At 36.1% G+C, this 27,680-nt stretch overlaps 2 long non-coding RNA genes across 2 annotated transcripts; both read left to right on the plus strand.

The window, feature by feature from the left end:
• The first annotated feature begins 2,182 nt into the window (after positions 1 to 2,182).
• On the plus strand, positions 2,183 to 4,390 carry LOC108987306. Its single transcript, XR_001995516.2, has 3 exons — positions 2,183 to 2,325; positions 2,404 to 2,495; positions 4,284 to 4,390. It is a non-coding gene; the product is annotated as an uncharacterized LOC108987306 (long non-coding RNA).
• A 2,535-nt stretch (positions 4,391 to 6,925) lies between these two features.
• Positions 6,926 to 7,270, plus strand: LOC108987305. Its single transcript, XR_001995515.2, has 2 exons — positions 6,926 to 7,107; positions 7,231 to 7,270. It is a non-coding gene; the product is annotated as an uncharacterized LOC108987305 (long non-coding RNA).
• Positions 7,271 to 27,680: the final 20,410 nt, after the last annotated feature.

A 27,680-nucleotide genomic window follows, 5' to 3' on the forward strand; every position in this document is an offset into this window, starting at 1 on the left:
TGCATCTGTTTTAGCTTTATGGTGGCAGTTTTCTTTTTTTCTTTCTGAAAGTTGTAAGCATATCATTTGTATACATCATGTGTACTTGGGCTTATGCCTATTTCTTTGAATAAAATTTATTACTTATTGGGGAAAAAAAATCCATAATTTGAGAGCAGTTGGAAGTTGAATATTCTTGGTATTCATGGCAAGTGCAAGCATCCGAAAGAACTAATATCACTTTATGCAATATAAATGAACTATACCTACAGAGAATACACAGATCTGAAATGTTGTATAGAGCAATGGCCAAGGCCAAGTTGACACCAACACGAAGACCCTAGCAAATAAGCACGGCTATGTTCATAAAAACTAGATTATGTGAAACTATGCAGTATTAAATCAATGAAATTTTGGAGCACACATTCAAATTCTTAGCATACTCGCACATCAGGTTATATATGATCACAACACCTAGCCTGCTGCATAATAATTAATTAGGCCATCTCCCTAAGCTTTTCCCCTTAACTGGTAGGTAATATGCACACTAAACAACCCTCCAATCCCACCTAATCACAACATCTAGCCTACTACATAATAAGGCCTGTGTGACTGTATTCTGGGATGTTGTCATGCTTCGAATAATGGCTAAATTTTAGCCTATTGCATAACTTAGCCCAAAGGATAATTAGCATAGTCAGTTTCTACATATTTAAAGACAACATGATGAAATATGACATGAGCAAACAAAGCAGAAAATTCAAGTATTTGTTTGTAATTTAAGCAAACAAAGCAACCATATTCAAGTACAAAAAAAGCAATTCATACATGAAAAACAACAATACAAGACTAGCAATGCAAAATGTTGTTTATTATTGCATATCATGATAATTGGGTACTAAAGAAAATTTATTACAAAAACGTAACAAAGGTAATGGGTGTGGAGTCAAATAGGTCATACCTGTTGAGATGGACGATGTGTAAGAAAAGAGCGTAAGTAGTACTGCTATCAAAACAGAAAAGACCAAAGTGTATTTAGCTTAATATAAACTAATTAAAAATTACATATTAAAACAATAAAGAATAAAATAAAAAGGGACTAAAAGGCTATTTGGCTGTGAAGAATGTACTATTTGTGTTGTGAAGAACTAAAAGGCTGTAAGAAATGAGTTTCAAAGGCCTGACTTGTTAATTTTTTATTGGAACCTGCCCAACTAAACTGACCCCCCTACAATTTATATAAATAACTACAATAAAATAGATGAATGGCAATAAAAGATAGGTGTTGAACATGTGAGTTTTTTAATTTCCATTAGGACTCTTTCTCTGTGCTGTGAAGAAAATTTGCACATAAATATTCCACTAGTATACAAAACTGCATAACAGCTGACTAATGAGGGTTGGCCCATAACATCCACATAAGGCACTAACCATAATTCCAGCATTTACACAGCAATGTGATACATGTATAATGAATAATGAATAAGAATGATGTTGAAGCATGGATCATGTAGTCTTTTAGCTAAACATTCCACAGATTTAGCTAATTCTATAAAGCTTTAGGTTCTTCTCCTAATTATTACAAACGAGCTCTATCGTTTCAATATTACACAGCATAGAAGATCATATGACAAACAAAGCTTATGAGACACATGCACGCATAGAAATGGACTAATAAGTTGTGAGTAAAGATATGAAGACTGTCAATACATTTGATGTCAGCCAAATGTATATGTTGGTCTCCCAAACTCATGAATCCAATCAATTCAAACTATTTTACGAACCACAAACCGACCACACCTTGTGTAATACCCGAATCTTACTACGTAGGTTTTTACGTCATTTATTAATATTTTAAGTTAAATATTTTGAAACAAAGAATTTCATTATGTTATTATTTATTTTAAGATGGGTGTGTCTTTATTTTTAAAGTGGGTTGTTTTAAGACCTTAAGATATTTTCTTTAAGTCCTCTACTTTTATCTAATTAAAATATGACCCCAAACCTTTTCAACCATAGGATGGGTAGGTGAGAAAATATCCTCCTATGCTTGAATCCCTCCCCACTGTCCATCCTTTGGCTTGTAAGACAAGCTTTGACTAATCAATTCACTTTTCTCTAAGTGAAACCGTCGGCTTCTTCAACAAGTCACTTGACTCTCATTTCCTCCTATTACACGTCGGTCCCCAAAGTAAACAAAGGAAGTAATTTCCATAAGCTTTCTTCCTGCGTATGAGAGGCTCTCGGTTTCCACTAACCCGTGTGATTCCTCTCATTTCTTCAAGCCGATCCCTTTCAGTTGTGAACCCAAGCTTTCCATCGAAGATCCTCATGGGAATCGACCCCGTAAGTGGATTTCTTTAGCTCTAAATTCTGGATTTGGAATCTTGGATGTTGGGTTTAACCTAGGGTTCTTTTCTTCAGAAATTTCTGTTGTGTTCCAGCCCCAAATATTTCGGATTCTCTTCCTCTTCTCGTTGCGTGTGTTTCCATGGCTTCTAAAAGGACCCAAACAGGTATTATAATCCTTCCATGAGTTTCTTGCAAATTGGGGGTTTTCAGATTTTATGTTAGCCGAGTACTATGTGGTAATTTCTAGAGACATTTCCTCATTTGTTTTCTCATTTAACTGCTCTACTTGGTAGTAAGCGAAAACCTAAATTTTCTGGTTTAAAACCGAGCACCTTGAGTTTTGTCTTGCCGTGGGTCATGCCATGTTTTGGTGAATTCGAGTTGTGTGTATGTATATGCTCTGTTTTATGTCCTAAGCCGTTTAAGTGTTCTGTTTCATGAGTCTAGCTGTGTGTGTGTTCTATCTCATGGATCTAGTTGTGCTTGTGTGTGTGTTCTGTTTTATGGCCCTAAGCCGTGTGTGTGTATGTCCTGTCTTGGTGTGTATAACAGCCGAGTGTCCCAAGGCAGAATTTTATAGTCCCTTTTCTTATGTTTTCTTGAGTCTAAGTCATGTTTTACTTTTGTTAAACTCATGTCTTTAATTGTTAATTTATAGAGTTAAAGTTTATGATTTTCAAACATGTTTTCTCAAGTTATGGCCTAAGTAAGCCATCAAGAGTTTTAAACCTAAGCTAGTAAGCTTATTTAGAAACCTTTAAGCTGCCAAGAGTTGTATCTTTTATTAGTATTTGTTTTAGAAAAATATGTGAGTTTCTTAAATATTGGAAGGAGGATACTAAGGGTTGACTTATGCCATGTAAGTAGTTTAACGAGTAAGGAAGACGCCTTAATTCCATTTTTACAATCTAAGGGAGCATGTATGGGTATTGGGTAGCAAAGTCTTTAGTGAAATGAATTTTAATATGTTATTTCCTTTCATTGAATAGGAGTGTAATTTCAAGATTTAAAGACTCTACTTATAAAGCCTCGAAGTAAGTAGCTATGACCATGCTCCTTACACACAAAGCTCTCTTATGAAAGAATATCTCTCTCTTTGTGCATGATCTCTTATAAAAGAATAAATGTATATATTATGTACGAGCCTTCCTTGGTAGCCCCTGTTAAGTATCTTATTGATTACAATTGTGTATATGTAAGGTAATGCATCATGAAACTTTTATGCATGCTCTCTCTTAAATAGCTATGCCTTACTTATACGTAACATGACATGAAACACTTTTTAAGTAAAAAGCATTTGCATTTGGACCAAAGGAAGATAATGAAAATGTTTAACTAAAAAGAAAGAAAAGAAAAGAACTAAAAGCATGAACGTACGTAATGGCCATATGAATGAAAGGGGACCAAAGAATGGGCAGATGGCAATGCCGAGTAAGTGGTACTAGTAGTGCACCCAGTGCTACCCCCATAAAAGGGGTTTCAACCTGTGGCCGCTGGTGGAATCCGAGTCCAAAAGACCGCTAATCCCAACACACGGGGCGTAATAGTGTGTACTGGCCCAAAAAAGTGAAATATAAAGTAAAGTCATTTCTTAGGGATGTTTAAGCATGAAAAGTACAGTTTATGCATGAAAAGTACTGTTAAGCATGAAAGGTACAATTAAGCATGAAAAGTACAGTTTATGCATGAAAAGCACTGTTAAGCATGAAAGGTACAGTTAAGCATGAAAGTAAAGTTATGCATGAAAGGTACGGTTAAGCTTGAAGTACAATGATGCATGAAAGTATAGTTATTCTTTAATTGTTTATGCATGAAAGCATTGTCAAGAACTAGCAAACGTTTATGTATGCATGTTTTCAAAAAGAAAAGATTATGTGATTATTAAGTTAACGGCATGGTGTACTGCTTACTGAGTATTAGACTCACTTTGTGTTTATGTTTTAAACGTCCAGGTATGAACGATGAGGCTGTGGTGCCGGGTGCTGCTGAGGAGGGAGGGGCTGAGGTTTAGAGTTCTCGGTTGGTTTGATTTGGAGGACAATGATTATGTTTTCTTTATGTTTTTATTATGGGTCCCATATTGGGACGTTCTGTTGGTTTGACTTTAAAACAATATGCCTTTGGGCAACGGTGTAAGTACTATGGTGGGGTGATGGTAACGGTGTATTTTCTATGGTGGGGTGATGGTAACCCCACATAGGAAGGTTAAATGCCTTTTTGTATGTGTTATGGGAACTGAGTCCCCTTTTTATTAGAACTGGTATGTTTTGATGATGGATGATGGACTCTAAGAGTCCTTTAATTAGAATCTTAAACAGATTGTTTATCTGGTGTTGACTTTTAAACTGGAAACGCAGTGTACATGTACGACATGTTCACGTCCATCCCTTTTAGAAAAAAAAAATGCATAGTAGAAATAGTACTATTAATGAAAAGGGAAGAAAAGGCCAATTGTCCGACCACATCCCGGTCGTAGGATTGGGGCGGGGTTGTGACACCTTGAAGGGGTAAAAATACAAAAACAAATCCAAATTTAACACATAACATTCTAAATTTAAAGGCGATGAATCTAAATGTAGGAGTTAAAAGAGTTGGATTCAGAAGGGATCAGAACGTAATTAATGAGATGCAAGTATTTGTCGAAATTATGTATATTCGTGGCTAAACAAAGACAATGAAAAACTGTGAAGAAAAAACCGGGCTCATGAACCAGAGATACACACACATAGAAGAGGCAGCGATAGGCGAGAGATTTACCAAGGGGGAGAGGGAGAGGGAGAGACAGAGATTTGAGAAGAAAAATCATCAATAGGCAAAGATTTGAAAGAGAAATCACCTTTTAGGGGAGTTGAAAGTAATCAACGCCCTAGTCGTGAGTGGCGAGAACTGGCAGCAGTGAGGTTGAACAGGGCGGCAACTATCAGTAGTCTCGTGGACGTCGAAGGGCGGCGACGCAAGGAAACCACTGTCGGCAGTGAGGTTGCAAGGTGAAGGGGAAATCGCTAGTTGAGGGCTCTTGGAGTATAAATTGCGAAGCAATTAGAAGTGCAATACGGGGTTGTATTAGTTTTAGAAATTAGTAATTCCTACGACCTTTTAACACAAATGAAATATCGTCGCCAAAGGTTGTTTTTCGCCACAACTTTTCACTCAACGCAGGAAATCTCATGCTATCTGGCAAAACTTATTGCGTCGAAAGGGTTTTGTGCCATAATCTCACTATTTCCCACTAGCGGTAGTCATAGAGGGAAAAATCGTGGGAAAACAGAGTATTTCTTGTAGTGTGTTTATGTTATGAAATGAGTACGCATTAGTACTTTGATTTCCCCAACTTACAATCAATTTCCAAATTGTGCCGATCGAAGTGTTATTTTCATATGAGTTTTGCTATATATACATAAATTGGTGTGTTAATACATTACTTATAGTGGAACCTATTAACATTTAATAAAAAAAATTAAAATACCAATCATTTTTTGCAAATCTAGCTAGTTCAACGATGTGTTAGTTATGTAACAAATAAGACTTATAAATAGATTTTTTGTTTGTTTAAGATGTTGTTAACGATTGAGGAGATCATATAATTAACAAAAATTTTATATACGGTTACTTTTACGTATTCTTTGTGCACTTTGATGATGTGATTTGTTGTATTATTTTTTTTAAAATATAAAAGACATAATACAGCCAATTACATCACTAAAATGCTCAAAAAATAAACATAAGAAGTGACTATACGTAACAGAATTTATTAATTAAGGAATGGTGGCAAAAGGATAACTACTACGAGTTCGAGGAAAAGTGTAGTCGTACAAAGAAGAATATTACAATAGAGGAGCCAAATTAGTTAGAGGTTCTAGCTATATATTTACATACAGTTTTCTCTGTTTAAATTTGTAAGTCACGATGCTGATTAATAATTTGCCACACTTCTTAATTTTCAACGTTATTTTTTTCTTCGAGTCATAGAATATATATATATATATATATATATATATGTTATAAAGTCATGCATGTATGTACGCATTGACGTAAGAAGATTCCAAAAGTGTAGTCAATTCTGTGCAATTAATTATTATTAACATAACCTTGGAAAAGATCAAAATAACATATATAAAGTCGAACTACTATGAATGCGCTCTGTAAGATCTGGTCCAAGCAAATTCTAACCAAGTACACTAAACCAATATTGTCAACGAAAAAGCATGAATCTCTTGAAAAAGCAGTACTGCACAAAAGGCAATTATATATCGAGTGCCCTTGTATGCAGGTTCCGTGTGGGCCGATCAAAACAGATTATGACCATGAGTATTGGGTGGTGGCCCTGAGCGGTCTCCTGTGGCGTGTACGTGGGTGATGCTGGCCGATTGCCTAGTAATTAATTGCACTCTGCAAGTCTAGTCAATGCTGGCAGGCATGGTGTCGTTTCCAAAAGAATAGTCAAGTTTCATACTCCTTGACATGGTTTTCCCCTCTAAATCAACAACCTCATGTCGTCTTCTTTTACTTTTACTCTTTTCTCTTTTTTCTGACCTAAAACTCCTTTGAATAATATCGTCAGTCTCTGCTATTAATTTGTAGAAATATTGGTACATTAATAAAAACATGAGACTCTATATAATATCTCCACCTCTTTTGTGTTTTTTCAAGAGATGAGGAGTGTGAGGAGCAGCAAGATGGTTCACAAGGCCTTATCTCTCATCCTTTTCATCGCTCTCTTAATTTCGGTTGAATTGGTTCCAAAATTGGAAGCCAGAACAAACAATATCCCAGCCAGTTAAGTTTCACTACTACTTTTCTTTCCCATAGAACTAGTTTTTTAGTTAGAATCTTCTTACTTCTTAATTAGTGTTCTTATCCCCTTATTAGATCTGCAATCTACTTTCTTAATAACTGCAGGCGTATGGGGAAGACTCAGCGGCGGGAAATTCAAAGAAAATAAGATAGAAGGTTCTTATCATGATTCACCAGGCGCCAAACAAGCCTGGTGCCCCGGCTGTGGAAGCGTGATAGGCCACGACGTTCGGGGAGGGGCCTAAAATCAAATCCCAAGTATATGGGAGGAGGTTAAACGTGCAAAGACATGGACGAAGTGCATGGAAACGCATGGACGTAGTGCATGGACCGAGTCATAACTGTTGAAGTCACATGCGTGCATGGACTGAGTCGTAGCTTGAAGTCAGTTTCTATTTTTCTGCTGCATTTCTCTTTCTGTTGTTGCATTTTATCTTTCTGTTGTTGCATGTTTATTTCCGTTAGAACGTGGAGGTGTAGGCGTCAGTCACTAGTAGTGGCTCTAGGTGTTTCCTCTGTTTTCGGCAATTCTGTTTTCACTTTCAGTTTTGTGGACTGCTATTTAAGCAGCCGTGGATCATTAATAAAAGGCAGAAAAATTATTCCAGCAAACAATTGTGGTACATCCTCACCCGAAGAGGACACTTACTTGAGTTTATCATTTAAGGGACCTATCAAAGCGGAGGCTAATGAAGGGTACTAGAACCATTAATATCTCGATGGTTTCGTTTCTTTGTTTCGTTTCTGTTTTTGTTTCATGAAAATTAGGAGCCTGAGAATATATATATGGACTATGTTGCGCGCCATCAATAAGTAAAGCCTATGTGTTAAGCAAGAATTCCTCCCCTGCCCTCCCCCACCGGCCGGGACAATATATCTTGATCATGATGTGCATCTTGGCTGGTGGATTGTGGAGGCATGAACTCCCATGTCAACCTCTCTAGCTACCTTACCTATACGATCTGTAAAATGTTGACCTAAACTCCTGGTTTTAGCTAATATTCAATATTATTGTTCTCTTTTGATTAGTACTCACAAAGCGTATTAGGTGTCACAGTTCAATTTTCACTAAGAAATAAGGTTTTTGCTAGATACAAGTGAGTTCGTGCACCATATCGCGTACCGATGATTTTTTTTTATTTAAAAAAAATAAAAAAAAAATTTTTGAGAGAAGAAGAAAATCTCCTATATCATAAAAATTATTTTCATCTTTAATTCACCTCATTTCGTTAAACATATGTATTACATATCAATATTGGTGCACGAATTGGTGCACAAACTTGCTTGCAATAAGATTTTTCCCTAAGAAATCAATATGTTCATTTGCGGTACTCAGAATCCATATCGCCGCAAATAAGTATTTCTGTCCATATTTCGCCAACGCTAAAATGTTACATCTTAAAAAGCATATTGCAGCAATATTTATATTTCAATATCGAAAATATCCCATTCAATTGAGCTGATAAATATTGTCACTTTTGTGGATCCGATCCGCTGCCAAAAATACAGATGGTAGGAAAAAATAAGGCATTTCCCACTAAGGTGTTATTGTAGTAAAAAAGGAAAAAAAAAAAAAAAACAATTATCGCCACAAATGTAGTTAGCATTCCCCAACAAATATTTTTGTCCTATACAATCATTTAGTGTCAAGAAAATTCAACAACATTTCTAGTGATATTGTGTGCAGGTAGCAAATATATTTTGTTACCACAAAAAGTAATTTATTCCTGTACCAACCAAGAAAATATTTATAGCGAGATTTTGTTGACACAAATGGTTAGTCATATTTTCCGTCCATGTCGTTAATTTTTGGATAACCCAATTATTGCCGCAAATATGCAATATCAGTTTTGTTCACTTACTGTATTGCACTTTATTGATGTTATCTCGATATATAATTAACTCCTTAATTAATCTTTACCCCGTCGATTGTAAAGATTTTGCAGCCAATCATTACCGACTAAATCATATTTCACCAGTATTGAACTTTATTTCTCCTCGAACTCATCAGGCTTTATTATCTCATGGATACAATGACGGAACGCTCTTTGAAAGTCTTATATAATTAACTCCTTAATTAAGGTTTATCCCATTGGTTGTAAAGATTTTGCAGTCAATCATTACCGACTAGACCATACTTAAACCAGTATTGAACTTCATTCCTCCTCGAACTCATCAATCTTTATTGTCTCATGAATACAATGACGGAACTATCTTTGAAAGTCTTCATTCCTCCTCGAAGCCCCATGCAGTTGCTTTTCTTTTCTTTTCTTTTTCGTCGGGGAGGGGGGGTTTAAGGTGATTTAGTTGCTGTTATTCCATGATTCTTGTTGCCTCACGATAGTTCCAAAGACGAGCTGGACTTTTACAGATCGTTCATGGCCAAAATTTGGAATTGCGTCTTGAAAAAAACATCTAGAGAGGTGGCTCAAACCTCAAAGAGAGTAAAAGATTGATCTCAGCTTGAGAAACCTTCTTATCATGTTAATGGAAAAGCCATAATCTCCAACGGTTCTATATGTCAAATCCTCATATGGGCATGTGATCTAAAAAATCTAACTCATAGTGGAATATAGGGATACATTACCCCCAGTGGGTTAGAGTTTCTCTGTGCCAGTGTTTCCCTCATGGAAGTTAACCTTAAAATATAGATCTTTCATCTAAAAACTCGTACTGATATTGAAGTTCACCCAAAACCCAAAGGGGTTTATGAATTAGTGCCAAAGCATGGGGAACAGTAGTTAAATGGTAGAAAGAGGAGGTGGATGATACTAGTTGATTATCCATTGGTTTTCAGTTTAGTTATGACTTTTTTCCCTTTTGAGTGTCTTTTCATTTCTTCCCTCAAGCTTCTAATCCGCTATCAAAAAGTCTTGCTTTTTACTTTATATTTTCAAAAAATCATTTTTTCAATCATTGTTATCACAAGGTGTTGAATCCCCAAAATACAAAAATGCATGAAGGAGATTCCATTGTTTAATGAATGTTGATTAAGAAGATAAGAATTATCAATGGTGATTAAGAAGTAAGTTGCTTAATGAATGTTGATCAGATTCCATTGTTTATTTGGAAGAGAACCCAAAAAAACAAAAAAAAAAAAGAAGAAGAAGTATCTTTGCCAGAGCCAGAAGGAGATTTCTAGGGCTATGAAATTGATCCTAGTCCCTTTCCTTTGCAACCTCGACCGTTTTACCTTTAATTATTAAGCTAGTGGGAGATCCCTCGACCACGTTATTTTTTTGGCAAGAATGTGTTAACGGGAGATCCCTCGACCGTTTTACCTTTAATTATTAGGCTAGTGGGAGATCTCTCAACCACTTCACCTTTTGTCTTTAGGTCTTGGCCGCATTTTTGAGTTTGTAAAAAAACCAAAGAAAAGGTGTAAAAATGTGCAGGTATTTATTGAAAAATGATATCAATAAGTAAACTAGAAAATAAAAAAGCTACATATATTTCCCTTAGACATAGTACTTTCGTAGATGCTCTGCATTCCATGGGTGGGGTAGCTCGCGCCTTGCGGCACCCTTGAGGTGGTAAGCTCCCGATCTGTGGCTTGATTTGAGCCCTAAATTAATTTAGGGTTTCGAAATACCCTAAATTAATTTAGGGGATTCAAAGATTAAAACCCCTAAATTAATTTAGGGTTTCGGATTTGAGCCCTAAATTAACTAATTTAGGGGTTTTAATCTTTGAAACCCCTAAATTAATTTAGGGTTTTGAAATACCCTAAATTAATTTAAGGGATTCAAAGATTGAAACCCCTAAATTAGTTAATTTAGGGCTCAAATCCGAAATCCTAAATTAATTTAGGGGTTTCAATTAATTTAGGGTTTCATACAACTTAAATTAATCTAAAATATATATCATACAACTTAGTGGTGACACGATAACTCATAACCCCACTAGTAATTTACAAATAAATATTTTAGATTTTGTAATATATACATATATAAAATTTATAGTAGTGTCACAACTACTACTTTCTTACTTAAGTTATAGGTTATAAAATTTATTTTAACTAGCAATGCTCTTTAGATATTGCATAAAAATAAAGGTAATATTTGATTTTAGATGTTATTTTATTTCTTCCCTACCCATATATGATGCATAAAAATAAAATATTAAAAATAAAGGTAATATTTGATTTTAGATGTTATTTTATGAAAGTTTCTGAACAAGGAAATTAAAAAGCTTATTTTTGCTCTACATGATTTAACTAATTTATACTTTAGGTCGGATAAAGAATATTGGGGACTTTCTAGCTCGTTTCAAAAGATATGTTTATAAAAAGAATACATATAGATATTGCCTATATATAATTAAGCATACATCTCAATATCCCAAAAGATATGTTTATAAAAAAAAAAGAAAAAAAGAAGAATATAAGAGTCCAAAAATTCAATATTATTTTTTTATTTCTCATTTCTTCGTTAATATTTTTTAATTTGTTGGATGTGGACTTTTCTACCTTACTTAAATAAATAAAACATCCATATTTTCTTGCCTCATGTAGTGTATTTGTTAATATACTTTATTAACAACATATAGTGTATTTGTTGTTAATATACTTTATTACATTTATAACCAAAGTACACAATATATATATATATATATTTACATATATATATGAATGTCAAGTGATAGTGTGATATTTTTTTTCTTCTACTTTTCTTTTATGTTCATTATATAGTTGTTATGTTTTCTATTATTTTAGATTTCTTGTTTGCTTTAGTTTATGGATATGCCAACGGATTCGAGTGCGAGCTCTCCTTTCCAAGCCGAGGGCACCCCTACCCCTACCCCTACACCTACACCTACCCCTCCTACTAATACCCCTACCCCTAGCCCTATGGCACCTTGCCCCGACCCCAAAACCAGCAAGAAACCTGCTTCAATAGTTTGAAGTCATTTCACCAAACTAGAGGGTGGTGACTCAAGTAACCCCCAAGCCAAGTGTAACCATTGTGGAAAAATTTATAGATGTCACTATAGGAAACATGACACCTCACAATTAAAGGTGCACTTAGAAGAGCAATGCAAAAAAAAGTCCAATATTAAGATCATTACAAGAGAAAAGCCAATCTAGGCTAGAAGTTGGACTTCAAAAAATGGTGGATGGGACTAGTGGGAGTGCAAGTTTGAGGGGGTATACTAAGTATGATCCCGATGAGTGTAGAAGACATCTAGCTCGAATGGTCATAATGGACAAGCTACCTTTTCAAATTGTTGACGGGAAAGGGTTCCAAGCGTATTCTCACTACTTGGAACCAAGGTTTAATATTCTCTCTCGCCACACGGTGGCAAAGGATGTAAAAAAGTATTTTTACATTGAAAATGAGAAGTTGAGGGGTCAATTGACGGATCAATTTGTTTGTCTCACCACTAATACTTGGACATCGATCCAAAATTTTAATTATATGTCTTTGACTGTGCATTTTATTGATTGTCATTGGACATTACAAAAGAAAATTATAAAATTTTGTAAAATCACCGATCATAAGGGTGAGACAGTTGGGAAGGCCTTGGAGGTTTCAATAAAAGAGTGGGGTTTGACCCGAGTTGTTACAGTCACAGTTGATAATGCCTCGTCTAACGATTTTGCATTAGGACATTTGAAAACTTATCTTAGAGAGGCAAATAAGACACTTATGGGTGGTGAGTGTCTGCATGTGAGATGTGCGGCACATATTCTGAATCTGATTGTCAGTGATGGTTTGAGAGATCTTCATGACTCGATTGCTCGGGTTAGGACTGTTGTGAGATGGGTGAGATGTTCTTCTTCAAGGTTGGAGAAATTCAAGGTTGCTGCGAGATCTGCGGGTCTAACATCTAAGAAGGGCCTTTGTACTGATATGCCTACACGATGGAATACAACATTTCTGATGTTGGAGGTGGCCCAAGAATATAGGCTGGAATTTGCATTATTGGGTGAGGAAGACATCCAATATGTAAAATATTTTGATGATCACGGGGGATTGGGGAAACCCGTAGCTGATGATTGGGAAATTGTAACTATTTTTGTAGAGATTTTTAGGCTTTTTTACGATGTCACCACAAGGCTATCCGGAACTTTGTACCCTACATCCAATGTTTTATGCCAGCAAATATGTAGGGTAAAAGAAGAATTAGATAATATGGTCGCGGGTGGTCACATTAGGCTGCGGGAGATGGCATTGATTATGAAGTTAAAGTATGACAAGTATTGGAGAGATTTAACTAGGGCTAATATTTTGTTATATGTAGCTGTCGTCTTTGACCCGAGGTATAAGTTGGATGGCATGATATTTGGATTGGGCCTTGCGTACAGGCAAGTATGGGCGGAGCTTATTGCAGCAAGGGTTCGGGAAACCTTTACTAGATTATTTGATGAGTTTTTCATCCTGCGGGGTGGTAATATTGCGGCACCTACATCTACCCCCTCAGCCTCAGGCTCACAGTTTCTTGAAGTCAAGGTTGGGAAAAGACGTAGATTGGAGTGGGGTGAGAGGTATGAGCAGACCCCCTTCCTCCGGCCTTTTGTAAAGGCTCAGTCAAAGATAGACAGATACTTAGCAGTAGAGATTCTACCATTTTCACGAGATTTCGATATATTAAGTTGGTGGAAGGTGAATGTCGTGAAGTATCCCATCCTTGGAGAGATAGCCCGCACACTTTTGGTCATCCCTGTTAGCACAGTAGCCTCAGAGTCGGCATTTAGCATCGGAGCGAGTGTATTAGATTCATTTCAGAGTTCATTAGCTCCTGCAACTGTGGAGGCTTTGATTTGCACGCAGAATTGGATCAAGAGAACTCCAATTCATGTTCCGGATGTTCTTGAGTATGAGAAGGCCGACGTCGAGGAGGAGAGTGATGATCAGTCTGGATCTAGTATTTATTCTAATTTCTTATTTTCATTTATTTATTTTCATTTAATTGGTATTCATTAATTTGATTTCAAATTTAATACTTATAGTGATACGTGAGACGGCGTCTACGGCTACCTCCGATGCAGTATGACTTTGTATTGGACTCACCATTGCCATGGTTTGCATAATTTCTCCGCTATTTGTTTTTTGCATTTAAAACTTTGTTTCATTTTTATAACTTTTTAATTTTAATTTGTTTTATTTTTAACTTATTAATATTTCAAGTTTTTTGACTTATTAACTTTTATTTTTAACTTATTGATTTTCAATCTCACAGCAATCGACATTCGACACAACTCAGTGAACTCACAACTACGGCTCCACCCCAAAATCAATTTTCTTAATTTACAATTAATGTAATGTTGCTACAATAGTAATTATACAATTTGTAATATTTATTTTTTTAGAAGAGTTTGTAATAGTGTAATAGTTTATTAGTTCTCTTAATTTGTATAATTGTAAACTATTTATTTTAGCATAGTGTCTTACTGCCTTAGTGATGAATATTACTTAATTATTTAATAGTTGAAACTTAATATCTACTTATCAAAAAAAAATTATTTGTTTTCTATTTTTAAATTTATATTTTTTTTAATCTAAATAATGGGCCTAAAGTGGCCCAAAACGAATTATGGGCTCAAAGGGGCCCAAAAACCGATTCTGAGCCATTTAGGGCACAGAAAAATGCACTGGGCCAAAGGCCCAATAGCTTATGCGGGGTGCGGACGGGTGGGGGTCCACCCCCGCACCCCTGGCAGTGGACGGGGGACCCCGTCCCCCATGTGGGGGCGGGATTCGGGAAAAAAATCCCACCCCCACATATGCGGAGGCGCGGGGCGGGGGAGGGGCCCCGTAGAGGGCGGTATCACCCCTAATCGAATGTTGTTGAAGCCATTAAAAATATGATTGCCTCTTTATCATCACATGGGCCTTTGAAAATAAATTGTCTTATTTTTTTTTCAAATTTTGAAATTTCACAAAGTGTAGACATCCCCGTAACATTGAGATACTCTAAAACTGTGGAATAGTTCTCTAGAAGTTATTTTTAATAGACTTTTAATAGATGTTGAAACTAATTATGATGTCTTGTATTGTTCATTTCTGAGTTGACAGAGGCCTTGCTATGTTTAGGTAGTGACGTAATTTTAGATAATTTTTTAATAATAATTAAAATATTAAAAATTATTAAAAATTAATAATAAAATATTAAATAATAATAAATTGACGTCTAACACAGCCTTAATATTGTATTTTGTAAGTTGGTTATAAGAGAGAGAGAGAGAGCTGGTTTTGAAAACCATTTTTCAAAACCAGGTGCCAACGTTGAAACTTGAAATCCACTTGATCTTTCAGATAGCAGTTGACAATTCACGCACCCAAGCCCAATTGGAAATCCAATCGCTTGACCCAATTAACCAGTTGGAATAAGATCATCATGGGCAAGAAATTGATTATTTGTTGTTAATTTCCTGCTGGAATAAAGAAAGAAAACGAGAGAGAGAGAGAGAGAGAGTTCGACCCTTCATGTGCACCAAAACTTTAATTTACTTGATTCGGTTACATCAATACTTATAATAATTTCTGATACAACTCAGTTTGGATTTGCAGATTTAAGGCCAGACTGATTCGACACGAACTCTACACTCCTGCAGATGCTCCATATCTTCCGAGACCTCGTTATCCTCGGTTACCTCATATCTGTGTGGCCGTTGGGCGGTGAAACAGATTGCAGCAGCAACATTCTTAGACCCTGAAGAGGAAGAGGACAGACATGTGGTTCTAGGACGAACAAGTTGGGACAGAAGTAGCAAGAGAGAAGCCATGGAAAGTTTAGAGTCAGAGGTTTATCTACCAGTTGAAGGAGTAGGAAAGAGACTGATTGCTTTGGTTTAAGCTTTTAGGCTTGGCAAAGGTGCACGAACCCGTATCTATATATAAAAGACGGAAATAAAGGAAGGGTGGAGGAGCCCACTGTTAGTGCCGTTACCTGTTTGAAAGATTGTTTACTGGGGTAATGAATACAAGTTGTTCCAAATTAAAGCCGCTGGTTTTCACCCGGTAAATGGGCTGCAGCTGGATTTTCGAGTGCGTTGATTCCCCCTGATTCAAATCGGCTAATTTTTTTAAGAAAAAATTATTAAAATTTAAAAATTATGAAATTTAAATTTTAAAATAATTATAATTTAAAAGAAAAACTCACAAAATAAATTTTTTAAATAAAATTATAAATAAAAATAGAAGTACATATATATTATTTTAAACTAAAACAGACATTTTTATTTATATTTTTTCAACCCAAATTATAAGTCATTCCAGAAAATGTTTGGACCATCATGAGTCCCGAGACCGAGCATTGGCTGTGGCTGGGTGCTGGTGCCTGGTGGGCTGCTGTTTTCCCTTGTCATTTACGTTAGGGTATGGATCGGGCACCCTGCTTTTTACGTTAGGGTGTTTCCAAATTTCCATCCCAGTACTCGAATGGTGTTGGAAACTTTGAAAAGTCTATCAAAATTTGGATTGCTCGGCTGGACTGATGGGAGATAAATAAATTAAAAATTAAAAAAACAAAGATAGAAAAGAAAATAGGAAGAAAAATGGATATGGTTTAGGCCTATAGACCATGGTCATGATAAATGATAATTGATGATTCATGTAGTATAAATGGGTTAATTCTAGGAAAAATGATAAATTTATAATAAATCTACAACTATTTTAATGAAATGACATAATTATATTAATTAATTTAAAATAAATTTTAAAATAATTATAGAAAATTCATTAAGTGTATCGTTAACCTAATTTTACTTCACTCGAAAAATAAGTGAGTTTGAGATTACCATTGATAATAAAGTCACTAATGTTAAAAAGTTACTGCTGCAAAAACTGTTTACAAATGCTAATCACGGCCGTTTTTACGTGCACAATCACATGAGCAGTGCCTCATGTGAACAATGAAATCACCATTCATAAGCATTGTTTAAACACTCGTTGTATCGGTTTTCAAAACTATTTATTATTCGGCAAATATGTGTTTAAAACGTTTTTAAAGTTGTTAGTAGTTTTTGGCATAACTTTTTAACATAAGTTGAATTTGGTACTTTAAATTATATTATTAAAGAGAACTTTTAAACTGGTAAAAGTTTTTTTTTTTTTTAATTTCCAAACTCAAAAGCAAAAGGACACTAAGGATATTTTTGGATATTTAGAATATTTCAGTATCTCTGTGAATAATAGTTAAATGATTTAATTAAAATATTTTATTAGGTTTTAAGAAATGAGAGAAAAATAATTGAATAATAATATTATAGAGTTAAAAAATTGTTTCAATATAATTGTTTGAATATTATTTTTATTTTGAAATATGAAAAAGTTGTATTGTTTTTTGTGTTTTGTTTAGTAATTTGAGAAAATTATAATGATTAGATAAAAAATTGAAAAATTGAAAACTATAAATTAGGAAGTGTTTTTTTTTTTTTTTTTAGTGATGTTTGAGAATGAAATATCTAAAAATACTTGATAATAATTACATTTTCAAATGGACACTAATGTCAAGATTTGTATTATTTGAAATCACGTTAAGGTGCTATCCGCACCCCTTGAATGCAAGGTGCCCCTATCCCACCCCTCATTCCCGCATGGGTAGGAGATAGTTTGGGCCCCTGAACTAGGCACAATCCCTGTGGGCAGATGCCTTTTTCTAGATGCTAAAGGGTGGATTGAACCCCACGATCGTCTGTCCATCTTGCCCATCATTCACCCATGGCGAAAAACAACCGGAAAAAATAAAGAATCCAAAACAACCAAAAAATAACAACAAATCCATAGATCCATCATCCAATAATAAATTCAAGAAGTTACATATAGTGAAACACACGACATTTAACACAAATTGAAAAAAGTAAGCTTAAAAAAATCTCAACTTTATGCTACGGCAAGACCATGGCGTGGTCGTGGTTCCACGACGAACCACGACCACGCTTCAAGAAAGAGGAGAAAAAAAAGTGGAAGAGGAGGAGGAGAATGAGAAGAAAAATAGGAGATGAGAGAATGTCGAAGGGAGAGAGAAGAAAGGAGAAAGGAAATGAGAGAACAGCGAAGGAAGAGAAAGAAGGATGAGAAAATAACATTTAGGGTTTTGGGATATATATATACTTAGTCAAAAACCAAAAAATGTCATTTTGGGATTTTTTCCAAAGCAACATCGTTTTATACTTACGAACTTGTTTATACATATCTATATATAAGTTTCGGCTGGGCAAATGGGGTCAACCCTAGGCAGGATTGGCCCAACCCCTTCTCTCAACAACAAAATACGTGCAGGTAAACGAGGTAAACCTCGGGCAGGCATGGGCTCGTCCCCTGTCCACCGTATGCTAACATGGCCTGTGTCCCAACCAAACAAGGTGGGCGGGGTGGTCATGCCCTGCCACCCAACCCTCGTTCACATTTACTTCTTCTAGTTGATTTTAGGTCAGCATTCTCTTTTTATTATGCCAATTTCATTCATATTCAGTATTCACTCATTTCAAACTTTGTCTTTCTCTAAACAACTCAATATAAAGTCAGGAGCCTCTTCTATCCATACTTTCTCAACATCTAAGTGTATAGCTGTTTTTGTTGAGGTATATGATGTTGTGTTTTTACTTCTATGTGCAAATTGCACCTTCCACTCAGACCACACGTGTAAGAATTTCTGCATGCCTTTGATGATGCTTCCATAGTAAGAAAGTTCTTTATTTCTATCATTGACTACATTAACTATAACATGTGCATCCCCTTCTAAAATCACATTGCCGAAGTTCATATCACTACAAATCTCCATTGTTTTCCTTAGTGCATAACTTTTTGCTATGGCTGGTTGCTTAACATTGCTTCTTTGATCGCAACCTGCTGCCATCACCTTCCCCTTCTCATCCCTAATGATGATTCATATCCTCATCTTCCTTATCTTTACATCAAGTGTTGCATCCTAGTTTGCCTTTACAAAGTTCTGCCTCAGTGTTTTCCAATGTTGCTCACCCCTTTTTGCATTGGTTGGTCTCTCAAACCTCTTTAAAGGTTGTTAAGCTAACTGATATTCATTCAATCCCTCCCGTACTGATCTGATCACATTATTGGGACGAAGAAACTTCTTTTTCGAAAATGAACATGTTCCTTCTAATCCATAAACTTCTCATAATTGTTGTTGTTTCTTCCATTTCAGCCTTATTGAGCTTCTTTGTCAACTCTTCCCATAACTTCAGTTGGTTGTCTTCTGCCATCCTTCATTTTTGAATGGGATTCAAAGCCATAGCCCAAACATCATTTGCAGCAGGGTAGTGCCCCAACACATGCATCACAGTCTCTTCTTCTTTATTCCTTGCCTTCCACATGAATATCTTCATTTTCCCAGGTACATCCAACTCCCAAATATCCTTCCACCTACTATCTGTCTCAAGCTTTCCTAATGACTCACCTTTCAAGGCCTTCTTCCTTACTATTTCAGGAAAATATGCACTTTTAACTGTGAATAATCCATTTTTGGAGGGACCCCAAACCAACTTATCTTCTATGTTCATTTTGCTTAGAGGGGGACGCTACATATTTGGTCTGCCTTCTCCTTCTTGAATATTTTTCCTTTGAGTTCCTCATTCCACTCCTTCTTTTCCTCATGTATAAGTTTCTTTACTCTTGCTTCTCCACTTAATATAGAAGTGGGGGACTGCACGCAGAAGGAAGAAGGAGGGGATAACCACTTTTGACCCCAAATTTGAATTTTGTTGCTATTCTCCACCCTCCATCTAAGCCCCTCTTTTAACAACACAATAGATCCCCACACACTTCTCCATATTAAGGATGGTGCATTTCCCAGTTTTGCCTCCAACAGTGAAGAATTTTTAAAGTACTTTTCTCTTAAAATTATTGCAGTCGTGGAATTAAGATTTTGAATTATTCTCCATCCTTGCTTGGCTAGCAAAGTTGAGTTAAAACTCTCTAAGTCTCTGAACCCCATGCCTTCCTTCCCTTTTTGTTGCCCCATCTTCTTCCAGCTTCTTCACTGTATACTGGTATCTCTCGGTTTCTCCACAAAAACTTTGAAAACATTATATTCAGTTCTTTGCAAAGCTTCTTAGGCAATTTGAACACACTCATATTGTATGAGGGTATAACTTGCAAGACAGCCTTAATCATAATTTCCTTCCCTGTTGTTGAGAGTAAAGAGTTATTCCAATTATTAATCTTTTGCCACACTCTTTCCTTTATACACCTAAAGGTATTATATTTTGATTTGTCTATCACGGTAGGGAGTCCCAAATATTTCTCATAACTTCATTTCACTATAGTCACCCTTCCTTTAAAAACTTCTTTTTGTCTTCAGCTTTGGTGTTAGTAATGAAGAAAATAACAATTTTTTCCTTGTTCAAGAACTGGTCTGAGGCTTTTTCATACCTTAACAGTATCTCTTGCAATTTCTTCCACTCTAGCTCTTCCAAACAGCACACAATCATCAGCAAACAACAAGTGATTTAACCTTGTTCCCCTTTTACCACTGATATACCTTTTGTTTCCCCCCTTGAGGTCAGAATTGTTGATTCAACTATTCTCTTATAGTAAATTCACGGAATGGGAGTAATTCTTTGATTTTCATTTTCAAATTTGGATTATGAGGATTCAATTTTGGAGGTTTAAGATTGGGAGAACTTCAAGTTAGCATTCCTTGCAACATAAAGTCAAATGGTAGGTCTAGATAGTGAGATGAAATGAGATGAGATGAGTTGAAATAAAAGTTGAAAATTAAATAAAATATTATTAGAATATTAGTTTTTAATATTATTATTTTTTAAGATTTAAAAAAATTAAATTGTTTATTATAATTTAAGTGAAAATTTAAAAAAATGATAATAATAAGTTGAAATGAAATCATTTTTGCATCCAACCCTAGCCAAACTTTGATCAAGGGTTTTAAAATCTCGACGCTAGCGAATTTTTTGGAGGTTTTTTTTTTTTTTGAAAACACATCTAATATTAAGAAATAAGTCCGCTACATTAAGTAGCATAATACAAGACAAACACAAGACAAAAAACAGATTACAAGACAGACAAACTACAAGAAAATAGGTGGGTCTTTCCCACTATGGAAGTTCAGCAAAGAAGGAGGAATATTAATAAGTGGGATGTTTCCAAAAATATTTTTGGTGGCAGCCCACTGCGCAACTGAGTGCGCGCATCGATTCTCATCTCGATGTATTTTTCGAAGTTCCCATCTGTCAAAACCTTTAAGAGCAATCCTGATATCATGAATAATTGGTTGCACTGTCCAATCTGGGATAACATTTGAATTTTTTACTGCTTGAAGGGTATTAAGAGAGTCTCCTGCAATCACAACTTTACCGAAGTTGGTTTCTTTGGCTCTTTCTATTCCCAAAAGCATTGCAGTAGCTTCCCCTTGGTTTGGATTTTGGCTACTGATATGCTTTGTGACCACAAAGATGATGGATCCAGAAGATGTTCTACCAATTGTTGCTGCTATGCTTCCACTTTGTCTAACCGCAACATCAAAAGTGACTAGACAGTGATCAACAGGCATAGGTCCCCAAGGTTTGCTAGAATTTAATTGTAAATTGCCCCATGCATCACAGTGATCTTTAAAAATTTTTTTAGTGGAAGATATAAAAGTAGATAAATTAGGTTTAAGATCTTCATGGAGGACTTTTTTTCTAAGGAACGATATACTATCCATAGCCACAAGTGCAAAAATTTGAAAATGGTGCTCTTCCTCAAGGGGAATTCCTAACATTCTGAGAGGATCAAGAATGCACTTGACCCACACTCTAATATCATTCTGAGCACATGAGGATATGTTTAAAGGCCAAGGGGAATGACGCCACAGGATTCTGGAGAAACTGCAATTTAAGAAAAGATGAGATTGAGTTTCTTTACCAGTGTTACAAATAGGACAATCAAGTCTATCAACATCAATCTGGACAAAGTTCTTTATACGGGAATGAGTAGGCAAAATGTTATTGAGAATTTTCCAACAAAAGAACTTTAGTCTATCCTGAATCTTAAGTTTCCAAAGGCCCTTCCAAATATCAGATTGAATACTGCTATTATCCATCATATTCTGAGCATTGGATAGTGTTAAGGCAGCATAAGCTGATTTGACACTAAAGGAACCGGATTTATGGAAAGTCCAAACAGGTTTATCAAAGAGATCGTGAAAACTTTGTTGGGCAAGTGGGATTTTTTCTATCTCATTCACTGTACTTTGACTAAAGAGGGCTTGAAGCAGAATAATATTCCATCTCCTAGGTTCCTCCATCATCAGTTCCGAAACACAAAGGAGAGGGTCAATAGGGGTATTTGTATCTTTCCGAGTAGGTATGAAGTTTGGGTTGCTAGGAATCCAAGGATCATTCCAAACTTTAGTGTTCACCCATTATTGATTTGGAAGCATAAACCTTTTTTCAGAAAATCCTTTTGTTTAAGAATACCTTTCCATATCCAAGAATCAGTATTTCTTTTAGTAGTATCCAGAAAGGGAGACATTTTCAGGTATTTACCAACAAGGACTCTTCTCCAAATGGCATCAACACCCATAATCATCTGCCAGCCAATTTTTGAAAGAAAGGCTTGATTAAAATCAGAGACTAACCTAACTCCCAAACCACCCATAGACTTTGGTTTGCAAATAGAATTCCAGGATTTGAGAGTGAGATTATGGGATTTCTCTTCCAGGAATCCCCACCAGGATTTCATGAATGTGCGATCAAGACTACTAGCAACACATTTTGGAACCGAAAGAGAGGACATGATATAAGAGGGCATTGAACTAGCAACCGTTCTAATGAGGGTAGTACGACCTGCTTGGGAAAGCAGTTTTGCTTTCCATCCCGCCAACTTTTGGGAGAGTTTTTGCTTAATTTCTTGAAAATGAGTCTTCTTTGAACCATTAAAGGACAGAGGAAGGCCTAAGTACTTAATGGAAGGTGAGCCATTCTTAAAGTTAAAAACTTCCTTGACTCTTTGTTTTAGTCTCGGTTGAGTGTTTTCACTGAACTTTATAGAAGACTTTCTAACATGGATTTTTTGTCCTGACCATGAGGAATATTTTTCCAAACAACTATTGAAGTTGATTGCTGTTGGGCTATTTGCCTTCCCAAAAAGAATAAGATCATCAGCAAAAAGGAGATGTAAGATGGGGAGATTATTTCTACTAATAGAAATACCCTGAATGTTTCCCAAGTTTTCCTCATAAGTGATGAGTCTAGTGAGAACTTCTGTGCCCAGAATAAAGAGAAAGGGTGAAAGGGGATCCCCTTGCCTCAGACCTCTACTAGGCTTTATAAACCTTCTTGGAGCACCATTTATAATAACTGAATACGAGACCGTTGTGATACACTCTTTGATCCAATTAACCCATATTCTGTTAAAACCCAAGCTTTCCAGGATTCTCAAAATAAACCCCCACTCCATGAAATCAAAAGCCTTTTCCATATCAATCTTGATTGCCATAATTCCATTTTTTCCTTTTTTCCTCTTCAAAAAGTGAAAGAGTTATTGGGCCAAAATTGTATTCTCTTGAATAGTTCTACCAGGAACGAAAACTGTTTGGTATGGGGAGATGATTTTTGGAAGAATTTTTTTGAGCCTATTCGCCATAATCTTTGCAATGACTTTGTAGTAAACATTTGAAAGACTAATAGGCCTAAACTGATGAACAGTATTAGGGTTCCTAATCTTTGGAATTAAAGCAATATGAGTGTCATTTAATTCTTTTAAAAGCTTTCCACTTATGAAAAAGTTCTGAACAGCTTTTATGAAATCATCTTTGACAATATCCCAATAATGCTTATAGAAAAACCCAGTAAAACCATCTGGCCCAGGGGCTTTTCTAGATGGAGTTTGCCTAAGAGTGCGAATAATCTCTTCCTCAAAAGGAATTTCACAAAGAATACCATTCTCTTGGTAACCTTTTTAGGAAAGAGGGGCTCTAAATCCATGTTTATACTAGGATTTGACGTGGCATAGACATCTCTAAAATGATTCAAGAAAGAAGTTTGAATAACATGCTGATCCTCAGTCCAATTGAGGTTTACTTTAAGACTATCAATAGTATTTTGACGTCTTCTCACAGTGGTAGAAAGATGGAAGAATTTTGTGTTCAAATCCATTGTGGTTAACCATTGGACTCTAGATTTTTGTTTCCAAAGAATCTCTTCTCTCCTTAACAATTCATTCAATTCAGATTTGAGTTCTTCCTCCATGATCCTAGAGTTGAAAGTAGGCTCATTTTCTTGGATATTCAAGAGAGCTTTGGTGGTGTCTCTTATGCCAGATTGAATATGCCCAAAGTGAGACCTATTCCATTTTTTCAGTGCAGTCTAAACTTGTTTGAGTTTTTTTTTAAGGATATAGCTCAGATTGCCAATAAAATGACTATTCCGGGCATTTTGAACAACCATTTGACTAGTGTGGTCTCTAATCCAAAATTTTTCAAATTTAAAACTAGCAAAGTGCCTTCTTCTATCCACAGTATCAAGCACAATGAGTGAATGATCAGATGCACTTATGGGAAGATGTTGAAGGGAAGAGTTTGGAAATAGGGTCATCCAAGATTGATTTGCTATACCTCTGTCAAGGATCTCTCTAATATGACCCAAACCATGTCTATTGTTGGTCCAAGTGTATTTGGGTCCATGGTAACCTAGGTCAATCATGACATTCCTATTCATGTAAGAATTCAGATTGTTAGAGTTTGAGGAGCTAGCAAAGGACCTTCCTCCAAATTTTTCATTCTGGCTTCAAATAGAATTAAAATCCCCTATATCAAGTCTTGGTCCTTCAAAATTGGTTTCACATTCCTTTAAGAGATTCCAAAAAAAATTCTTTTTTACTGTATTGAGCAGGGCAATAAACCAAATTAAGCAACCAAGGGGTATGCACAGGTTCCGAATACACAAACATAGAGATTATATTACAATGAACATTTACAGATTTCACTTCCAAGCCTTCTAACCACAAAACCAAATGACCCCCCCAATTGTAATTTGAGGGTGCATACACAGAATTTACAGTAGAAAAACCTAGCCTATGTACAATATTAGACATATTCAATTTAAGCAAAATAGTCTCCATTAAGAAGACTAAATCAGGTTTTTGGTTCCTGATTATAGCCCGTAAGCTTCTGATTGCACGGGGTCGGGCTAGATCTCGGCAATTCCAAGAGATTATTTTCATTTCTGCCCTAGTGGCAGCATCGGCTCTGCCACAACAGCCTCATCATCTATATTATGGATTTGAAAAGCTGGGTACGAGAATTGTTACCAGTTATGAGCTCAGATTTTCCATATGGAGTGAACCTGAGTCTCTTTGACCTTCTGCAGACCACCTCACTTCTTTTCATCTTGTTTGGATTGATTGAGATTACAGTAGAAGGAACACTTTCAACTTGAGAAAATTTGCTATTATCCTCTCCTGCTTCAGAGCTTCCCCCATCTCCTAGTTGAGAAAAATCTAAACTGAACTGAGTTTTTCCTGATTTGGCCGAAGCTTGGCTAAGAGGGGTTGGGGTTTGTACAGTTTCAGTAAGAGGGATTTGGTGGGAGAGAGGAAAAGATGCACTTACTGGTATCTCTAGAGTAAATGGGGGTGGGTTGCCAGGCTTAGGTAACTGAGATGAGCTAGCAAGGTATCTCGTTGGAGGATGGACATCTTGGTAAGGGCTAGACAAGTTAAAAGCAGTGAAGGAATCTGATGGATTGGTGTTCAGGTGGGTTGGGCTAGCTATTTTCACATTGCGTAGAGCAGATGGACTGTAAGGATGAGACGTGAAGCTTTCTTTCCTTGGGCTCTTTAAATGGGTTTCATTTAAATTGGGACGGACTGCCAAGACAGATTTTCCTGATGGGCTTACTAAGAGTGACATTGAATGATTTGCATTTGGGCTCTGCAGATTTCCAAACTGAGCCAAAATTTGTTGAAAAAGATTTTTTTTCAAAGTTTGGCGAAGCCCCAATATTACCTGCCGTCAGTTCAGGATTACTTTGATCAACGGTCAGTATTTCATCAACAGTTGAGGTCGACCTTCCAATGGATGACGGCAGGATATGATTAGTTGGACTTTCCTTTATTAATTCTGACTACTTTGTCTCCATAGTTGAGACGAGGCCACCTGTCCTCTTCTTCTTTCCACCTAACCCCATGCATGCCAAACTTCCATGAAAACTTGAAGTATTACTGTTTAGATCATCTGATAGGAACTGAACCACCTGAGAATCTTCCTCACACTGATCTTTCTTTTGGAACATAACTTCCTTCCCTTTACTCGACATCAGTGGAAAAAAATTCATTGTTTCATTTGATGAAGAGAACTCTTCTTGTTGTTGCTGAACATCCGTATGCTTTGGCTCAAAAGGAAATGATTGAGAATCATAATAAGAGGTCCTTCTAATGGTCTGTGTTTCTACACACATCCATGGCCCATAGTTTGATACCTCAGTTTTAGTATGGAGAGATGGACACACTTGTTGAAGATGACCCAAACACCCACAGCAATAACAAAACTCCAATAAGCGTTCATATTTAAAACTAATCCATGTGGCTGGTTTATGCTTTTGGACCAATGGAAATCCTTCAGACAACGGTTTCTCAACATTTATTCCAACTTGTATTCGCATATATCGTCGCAAGAGAATACCTAGACCTGTAGATTTTTCAACTTGAATGAAATTTCCAAGCTTTGCAGCTATTTCTCAGCATTTACATTAGTCATGAACTCCAGAGGCAGCCCATGGATCTGCACCCAAAATATAGACATCTTCATATCAACTTCAAGAAGACTTAACCCAGGTGGCCAGCAGCAGATTACCAAATGAAAACCTTTAATGTTCCATTGCCTTTGATCTAGAACCCTCTGCTTTTCAATCGCATTTGAGAATGTGAACAAAAACATATTAACATCTAAATCCTCTATTTTGAGCCCTGCTGAAAAGCTCCATGTTGACTTTATAGTGGCATGAAGAGCATGTTTATTGAGAGAACGAGATGATATTACTCTGCCTATAAGGACATGCGCTGAAAGCTGTGATGCTTCATCTGTTTCAAGCTCAAGGTCAAGATCATTCCAGTTCACAGGGACATCACTTTCAGTCGAGGCTCCTACCATGGTTTCTTTAAACAGAAGTGAGGGTTTCATGGAATTGGGATTAACAGAGTTTGAGGTGCAGGATGCTGAACATGGATAACTCAATATTAATAAATTTACATCAGGTTTTGGACGGCGAGTTAATGAGAGATGGAAAGTTTTGGATAACTTTTGGAAGAGTGAATTAATGCTAGTAATTAATGTTGGAAAAGATGGAAAAGTTTTAAGCTATTCGGTTAGATACAGAACAAGAACTCAGTTCAAGAAGGATTAAACTCACTAGAGAGATGGGATGAACTCATCGCGGAGATGGGAAAAGTACCAATTTTGTAGACATCTTTATTTACTTTCAAAAAACCACTTGAATTTTTTGGAGCTTACTAATTAATTATCATTATATATGTGGTGGTATTTCCGCCACTTTATTATTAATAAAGGTGAAACAATCATTAAAATTATACTAACCATTTAAGACTTTTTTAAGGTTTATATTGTACTTGATATCGTAAAAATGATCCAAACTG

Source organism: Juglans regia, chromosome 7 (assembly GCF_001411555.2).
Source record: "Juglans regia cultivar Chandler chromosome 7, Walnut 2.0, whole genome shotgun sequence".
Taxonomy (NCBI): domain Eukaryota; kingdom Viridiplantae; phylum Streptophyta; class Magnoliopsida; order Fagales; family Juglandaceae; genus Juglans; species Juglans regia.